The following is a 7482-nucleotide window of genomic DNA, read 5'->3' on the forward strand; positions in this document are numbered from 1 at the left end:
GTGCAGCTAAATGGCACAGTGAATGTTGTACAGGGCCTAGAGTCAGGAAGACTCATCTTCCTGAGTTCAAATCTGACCTCAGACACTTACTAGCTGTATGAGCAAGTTACTTAATACTGCTTGCCTCAGTTTCGAAATCTGTGAAATGAGCTAAAGAATATAATGGCAAACCACCCCAATATCTTTGCCAAGAAAACCCAAAAATGGGGTCATGAAGTCAGATGCAACTCAACAGCACAGCATATGCATGTATGTATATATGCATACATATTACATATATGCACATATACATATATGTGGAGAAGTAAAAATTTTCTTATGTGTACACACATATATACATATATATATATTTGTTTATATATAGTGTGCATATATATCTTTGAAGTTTATACATAAATATGTAAGTGTATATATTTCTGTATATATAATTATATGTGCATTTATTTCATAAACAGACATATTTATGTATACATTATATGTTTGTACATATACATATATATGAATTAATTTAAACTATTTAGCAAGAACAAATATACAAAGATTTTCCCCAACATCTCAAAGACATAATTCCCCTATACCAACCCAGTGTCTGGGGAGGGTACATAGGGATTAACCTCAAAGTGTAGCTCTCTTCCTACATACCATTAGTTCCACTAATTTCAAGTCTAAAGCTGACAGTGCTGGCTTATGTTTGAGTCCCTACCTGCACCGCTGAGGAAAAAATTTCTAGACTGGTTGTAGTAGCCAGTCTGAATTCCTGGAATCCTGGATTACTTGACCTTCACTCCTGGGCTAGATCAGAGACTTTACTCCTGCACCTAGAATAGGAGGGAAAAAAAGAATGAAAAGATCAAAGATACAGGCCTTGGGAAAAGGTTGCTCACAATGATGTGGGGGCCAGCAAAGAATGTGCATTTCTTCCAGCCTCTAAATTGGAAAAAAATGTATTGGTCATCAAGTCCAATCTATTATTTAAAAAGTTTCACGACTACAACATGACATGCCTGACAAATTATAATTCCCTCTTTTGAAGGCCTCCAATGAGAGAAACAAGAAAGTCCTTTCCTTTCCACTTTTGGATAGCTCTAATTGTTAGGTATTTTCCCCTTACTTCAAGCCTAAATTTCCCTTTTTTGGACAGAAATATAATTGAAATGAAACATTACAAAATTATAATTATTGAACTTGGATTGAATGAAAAGTTAAGAGAAGACACATCCCTTGACACCTTTGCAGAAGCAGTGTCCACAGGTGAAGAATATCATGTATAAAGTATGACTTAATTGTGTCAATTGCTTTGGGAGATTTGTTTTTCTTCTTTTTAATTTTTTTAAATTATTAGTTACCTTGGCTCTCTCTATCCAGAAGGGGAAGGAGAGAGATGGGGAAGGGGAAGGATGGAAGAAAGAAAAACAAGATATATCAATATATCTATATTTATCTTTATATACACATATGTGTGTATGTATACATGTATATCTGTGTGTATTTCCCCAGGTCTTTAAAGTGATGCTTATATAGCACAACTCACAACCCTTTACTATCCTTATTGTCAACTTCTGGATATTTTTAAATTTATTAGTGCCCATCCTAAAATATGATACAGAGAACTGAATAATGTCCCACACATGGACTGACCATGCTTATGGTCATTATGCCTCTTTTTTCTATGTTGTCAAAACAAATTTATTAATTAATTAAAGTATTTATTATATACCTACTACTCTGTACAAGATTCCACTCCAGGCACTTAGAAAACAAAGAATGTCTTAGGACTAGTCCCAGTTCCACTACTAACTAACTGTGCTGTCCTTGAACAATCCCTTCACACCTTTCTGTTTCCTTATCCACCTCTGTAAAATGAGGAAACTGGACTAGATGATCTCTAAGGGCCCCCAAAACTCTAAGATTCTGTGAGTCTTTGTATTCAGAATCTATGTAGGAATAAACATGGTGATTTTACAGTTTATTGTGATTCTTCAATTGGTCAATGTAAGATGAATAGGCAGTATGTCCATCAAGCTGTTCCAGAAGATCACAGTCAACAAGGTGACATAAAGACTTGTGCTCCACAACTAACCCAATTAAAGTGTGCCAGTCCATAAGACAAGTATAGTTAAAATGAGAGTTTGGGAAGGAATGATGCCTTCTGAGTTGTGAAACTAACATATTACCAAGGGAATGTCTCATCTGACAGGGACTTCATTTAGATTCTATGACAACAGTGAAAGCCTTAGTTCCTTCAATAACTCTCCAACTTTAACTCACTCTTATAACCTTGTCATAACCAAATAAAGCAATTATGCCCTCCTTCTAGCCCCAAGAAGAGCAAAGATTATAGGCTTTATAATCCACCACATGGGACTAAATTGGGAAAAGTTTCTAGGTGGGGAAAATTTTTCTTAGGGGAAAGGGCAACCTAATTACTATGAGTCTTCATCAGATCTTACAGGACTGCTAACTTTCCCATCATTGCCAACCTTTCCTGAGACCAAATTAACCCAGACTTTCTATGGTCAGTGGTAGTGTAGGGGTCATGAACTACAATTTAAGAAGCGCTGAAAGGGTCTGTAGCAGAAAAATTATAAGAAGCCCTCGTGTAGAACACAGAGGTCAAATACCTGGCTCACAACACTCCAAAGTGTGGTCTTAACCAGATTAAAATGTAAATGGGAAATATTTATTAAAATAAATAAAATATAAATAAAATATAGACATTAATATGTGGTTTTCTAAGTCTGTGAATGGTGACCCCATTATTAATTATTATTAATATTAATTAGTGACCCCAGTTTCAATTTGAGTTTGACATTCCCTGTGTAGAGCACTTGAAGGATAAGTAAACTCAACAGTGATCATAGGGTTATTAATCCAGAGCTAGAAAAGACCCTAACTGCCATCTACTCCTCTCCATGTAAATCCCTTAATGGTAGGGACGGTTTTTCCAAATTTGCCTTTGTATTCTTTTGGCTTATGTAGGATTTTGCACCCAATAGATATTTAACAAATCTTTGTTGACCGAACTGGATATTAGTCACCTTGATTACAACACTCAAGTTAAAAGTGCCCTTGCCCTGCCTTCCTAACCAAGTGTTAAGTACAATGCACCACAGAATCACAGATCCTTGGAGAGTGACAAGCAATACAATCTCATGTCACAGATGAAAAGGTACAACCCAGAAAGAACAGCCTTGCTCTGGGTCAGGAGTTGGTTGCAGTCTCCTAACCTGAGTTCAATGCACTGCACCATACTGTAGGGAGGTATCTTTCTTGGTTAATATTATTCCACCACTTCCAAGGATACTATTTTTACTAATCATAGTTAATGAAACAGAACTTATGCCCAGGTATGAGAACATCAGTAGACCCATCAACTGCTCACTTGAAGCTGATGTACTGTAGGAAATCATTTGTTGCAGAGGGAGTTTCAAAGCTGGGATCCCTGCATTCTGTAGGTCAATCATTTCAGCATTTTCATGTCCTAGCTTAGCTCTGTCCCTCAAGTTTTGCCCAAATACAAATGTTTGCTGTGAAATTTGCTTTTTCTCTCACAGATCACATCCTTGGAAATATTGCTATACTCATTCTTCTGGGACTCTTTCCTTGTCAGCAGACTCAGAAGGACTTCTCAGTGCACTATTTATTGATTCAGATGTAGCCGTTCCTACATAGTCTGGGGGTGCATTAATAACACTGTTAGGAACTGTTTGCAAGACTGCCTTTGGCTGGGGAGCTTGTTATAGTACTGGTCATAGCACACTTAGCTACTGTTGCTTAGGTTTCTGGCTTGGTAGACCTACATTGGGTGCCTGACCATGGATAAGTGTGGTAGGCTTCAAGCAGAATCCACTGCTTTTTTTCCTCTGGGTCTGAGTCAGAACTGCCTATGGATGGTTCACCAGAAGGTTAATGACATAAAAATATTGTTTTTGATACTGATTGTGATGGAGGAAACTGAATTAATGAAGAAGTCATTTCACAGGAGGACAGTGATTTGCATCTTCTTGGTCAGAATCTTCTCCATCTTCCTAATTTGAACCATCAGTTGATCTCTCACAAGTTTCTTCTGTTGGAGTCAGAGCTTTCTCTTCACAATTACCAGTCATAGCCCTGGTTGAATGAGACAAGATTTTCTAAGGTGGATTAGTCCCTGTAGCTGAATATGATTCAGATAACAACCTCTAACCCAACAGGAGATTGCAGATTTGGAAGGCTTCTTTTGTCCTTTACTCTTCTGAGACACAAAGATGGGTGGTGCTTTTCTTCCTTTGTTGGTCCACCACATTATGCCTCTTATCACCTTATATTTAATGACTTCTGTTCCATGCTACTGATTCATATTGAGGGTGCAATATGTAATAATTGGAAAAAATGGTCATATCATACCCGGGGGTGAAGTTATTGATTTAATGCAATAGATTTGATGTGGGAAAGTATCAACTTTTTCTTGACTGGGCTCCAAAGGCATACTCATTGATCCATTTTATTCACTTCCTTTCCATGGAGGCATAGATGCCCTTCTCTGAAATTTCTCCTCCATCATCAAAGCGTAAAATGTTCACACCAAAATAATCATTGACATCATGAAAGTGTTTATAAGGTAGCTTAAAAAAAAAAGACCTATCTACCCACTACCCTGGTGGGAATGACATTATCTGGAGAGAATGAAATGAATGAAAAGGACTATGAAGACTTCTAGGAGGGCAGATTGAGCTGTATTTAATGGGCATTTGCAAGGCACATTCAGCAAAATCTTTGACATGTGAAAGAGGAGTAAGATTAGTGCATATGACTGGTTATGTACAAAGTAAAACTGCCCTAGAGGACAATTAAGCCATATCCTCATAGTCTCTTTAAGAAAATATATCTTTAGCACTTTCAGAGTAGCCTCCTATCCTGGGAACTCTCTCTCTTCAGCTACTATTATGAGAATTTTTCAGTCACCTTGGTAGAGACCAACCCACATTAATGTACAACAGTCTGTCTGGGGGAAAATGACAGATGGTGCATAATCTGACACTCAGATGCACCAACACATCTGCATAGTCACTCTTAATTTAGCAGAATGCAACCAATTCAGTTTTCCTGAAATTATTTTTAAGAATTAAATACCCCAAATAATGAAGTTTAAAATCTACTTTTTTTCTCTATCTTGGTTAGATTTCTCAGGATGATAGAATTCAATCCCACTAAACAAATATTAAATATAAATTTTTGTGTTTTTATATTACGTTTATTTCTCAAATGTATCCTTCTTTTCCCTCCTACCCAGAGAACTATATCTTATGATAAAGAGGGAACAAATTAAAAATAGCATTTCAGCAAAACTAACCAAAAAATTAAACAAATCTGGCAACACATAGAGTTCCACACCCATAGTACCAACCCTCTCATCCCAAACTCTTCAAGAAGTAAGGGAGGCATACTTTCTCACCTTTTCTTCAGGGTCAGCTTTGATCATTATAATTATGCAATGTTTAGCTTTATTTTTTTCCTTTCCATTTACATTCTTATTGTTATTGTTCCTTTTGTCTTTCTAATTCTGTTTACTTTATTTTACAATAATTCACAGTTTTCCCATTATTTTTCCCATGTATTCTTCATATTAATTGCTTTTTACATTACAACCATACTCACTTCTCATATATAGCAATGTTTAGCCACTGTCCAGTTGATGGGAATCTCTTTTGGATCTAGTTCTTTAAAATTATTATTATTTTTAAAGCAATTGGGTTTAAGTAACTTGCTCAAGGTTACAGGCCAGTTATTTTGCTTGGGTGCCAAGTATCTGAGGCTGGAAAGGAGTCTCCCAAGGCCTGGGCCGGTGCTCTTACTGCGCCACCCGGCCATCGCAATTGGCTAATCTTTTCCAAAATCTCTCACATCAAGGGCTAGGCCAAGTAGTCACCATAACCAGGCTACACCAAGCATGTCCACATAGCCGAGGAAGCTTTCCCCATCAGCATAGCCACCAATGACTGTGGTGTTCCAGAGTGGGTTCATCTTGGAACGGTAGCTGTACAACACTCTTGTCAACCAAAAATCGATGGCTTTGGGGCTATAACTGTGTCCATCACCCAGCAGCTCTTCATCAATCACCATCTGGTCAATGACTTGCTTCACATACTGGAAATCAGCATAATCCCCAGAGGCACCAAGCATGGTATTGTTGTTGAAACGCATGATTCGAGAGATATTTCGGAAACGAGCCAGGGAGCCATAGGAACCCAGCATATCAGCTGCAATTATTATGCCTCACTCAAATTTCACACCTAGGACAGAGGTCCCTGTCACTGTTGGGTTCTGCATCCGAGTAATTGGGCTTCCAAAAACAGTGCTGTCAGCTCCGGGAGAGCTCCCGGGATGGGCAGAATGTGATAGAACTAGCCTGGCCCACAAACCCAACGACGGCTCCAACATCGACTCAATCTTAGTCACTCTGGGGAGGGGAAATGAAGGCGCCTGCGCAAGAGGAAGTGGCAGTCTTAAAAAAAATTTTAAATGCTATTATGAGATTTTAGTTTGCTAGAGTTTTCTTTCCATCTATGACATCCTTGAGATATATACTTAGCCGTGGAATCTCTGCCTCAAGGCATGCATGCATATACTTATTTATGCATATATATATATACATATTAGATATTAAACATAATAATATAATATATAATTCAACATTCATTATCTACTATGTACAAAGTTGAAAAATTCACAATTAGCAAGTACCAAACCCCACATAAAAATGAAAAAAACAAAACAAAGAACAGAAAGTTACTTGTCCAAGATTGCCCTTAGTAAAAAAAAAAAAATGTTGTGCTACCTTTAACCATCTTTCTTTAATTTCCATTTCCACCTTGAGACATTCTAAAAATATATCATTCTCCTTATTTTTACCCTCTCATCTATTTCTAAAAACAGTCAAAATTTAGAAATTTTTTTTCAAAAAAATGCCAAGACAGTCCTGTTGTTTTTATAAAGTTTCATTAGTTAGAGCACCTCAAGCTTCTTTCTCATCTCTGAAGGTTACAATTTGAGGGTTTTTTATTTGGTTGGTTGTTTTCTCCTGAGGTTGCTAATTAAATCTATTAGGCAAACAGGAATTAGCTTCTGTTGTTGTCAATGCTAACTTACAAGATCTGGTAAATCTGAGGTTAAGGTAGCTGTTCCTTTGAAAGAATAGGAACTGACAAAATTGGTTGATTACTCCCTTAAGGGAAAGCCTGGAAGGATTTTTCTACTTGGTACAGAAAGAGGTGACTAGAAGGTCTTTAAGTCTTGATACAAAGAAATGTTGAGTTGTCTCATTATCCACCTCCTGAGTTTCCTTCATTGTAAATGCACTAAATTTATCCAAGGAAAATGGAACCACTGAAGGTGCCACATTGAATCTACTCTCACCTTTCAAATAAGGTGAGATTGAGAGAAACAGCAAAACCCTTGAGATCAAAATAGGAGCCATCAAGTTCATACAACTAATCAGATATG

The 7482-nt window shown here is 37.2% G+C and overlaps 1 pseudogene; it reads right to left on the bottom strand.

Annotated features, from left to right (window-relative positions):
- Positions 1–5753: 5753 nt before the first annotated feature.
- On the bottom strand, positions 5754–6420 carry LOC138158316 (proteasome subunit beta type-4-like; annotated as a pseudogene).
- Positions 6421–7482: the final 1062 nt, after the last annotated feature.

Source organism: Petaurus breviceps, unplaced genomic scaffold (assembly GCF_028583685.1).
Source record: "Petaurus breviceps papuanus isolate PSGF00001 unplaced genomic scaffold, PetGlider_PUasm1.0 174, whole genome shotgun sequence".
NCBI classification, from domain to species: domain Eukaryota; kingdom Metazoa; phylum Chordata; class Mammalia; order Diprotodontia; family Petauridae; genus Petaurus; species Petaurus breviceps.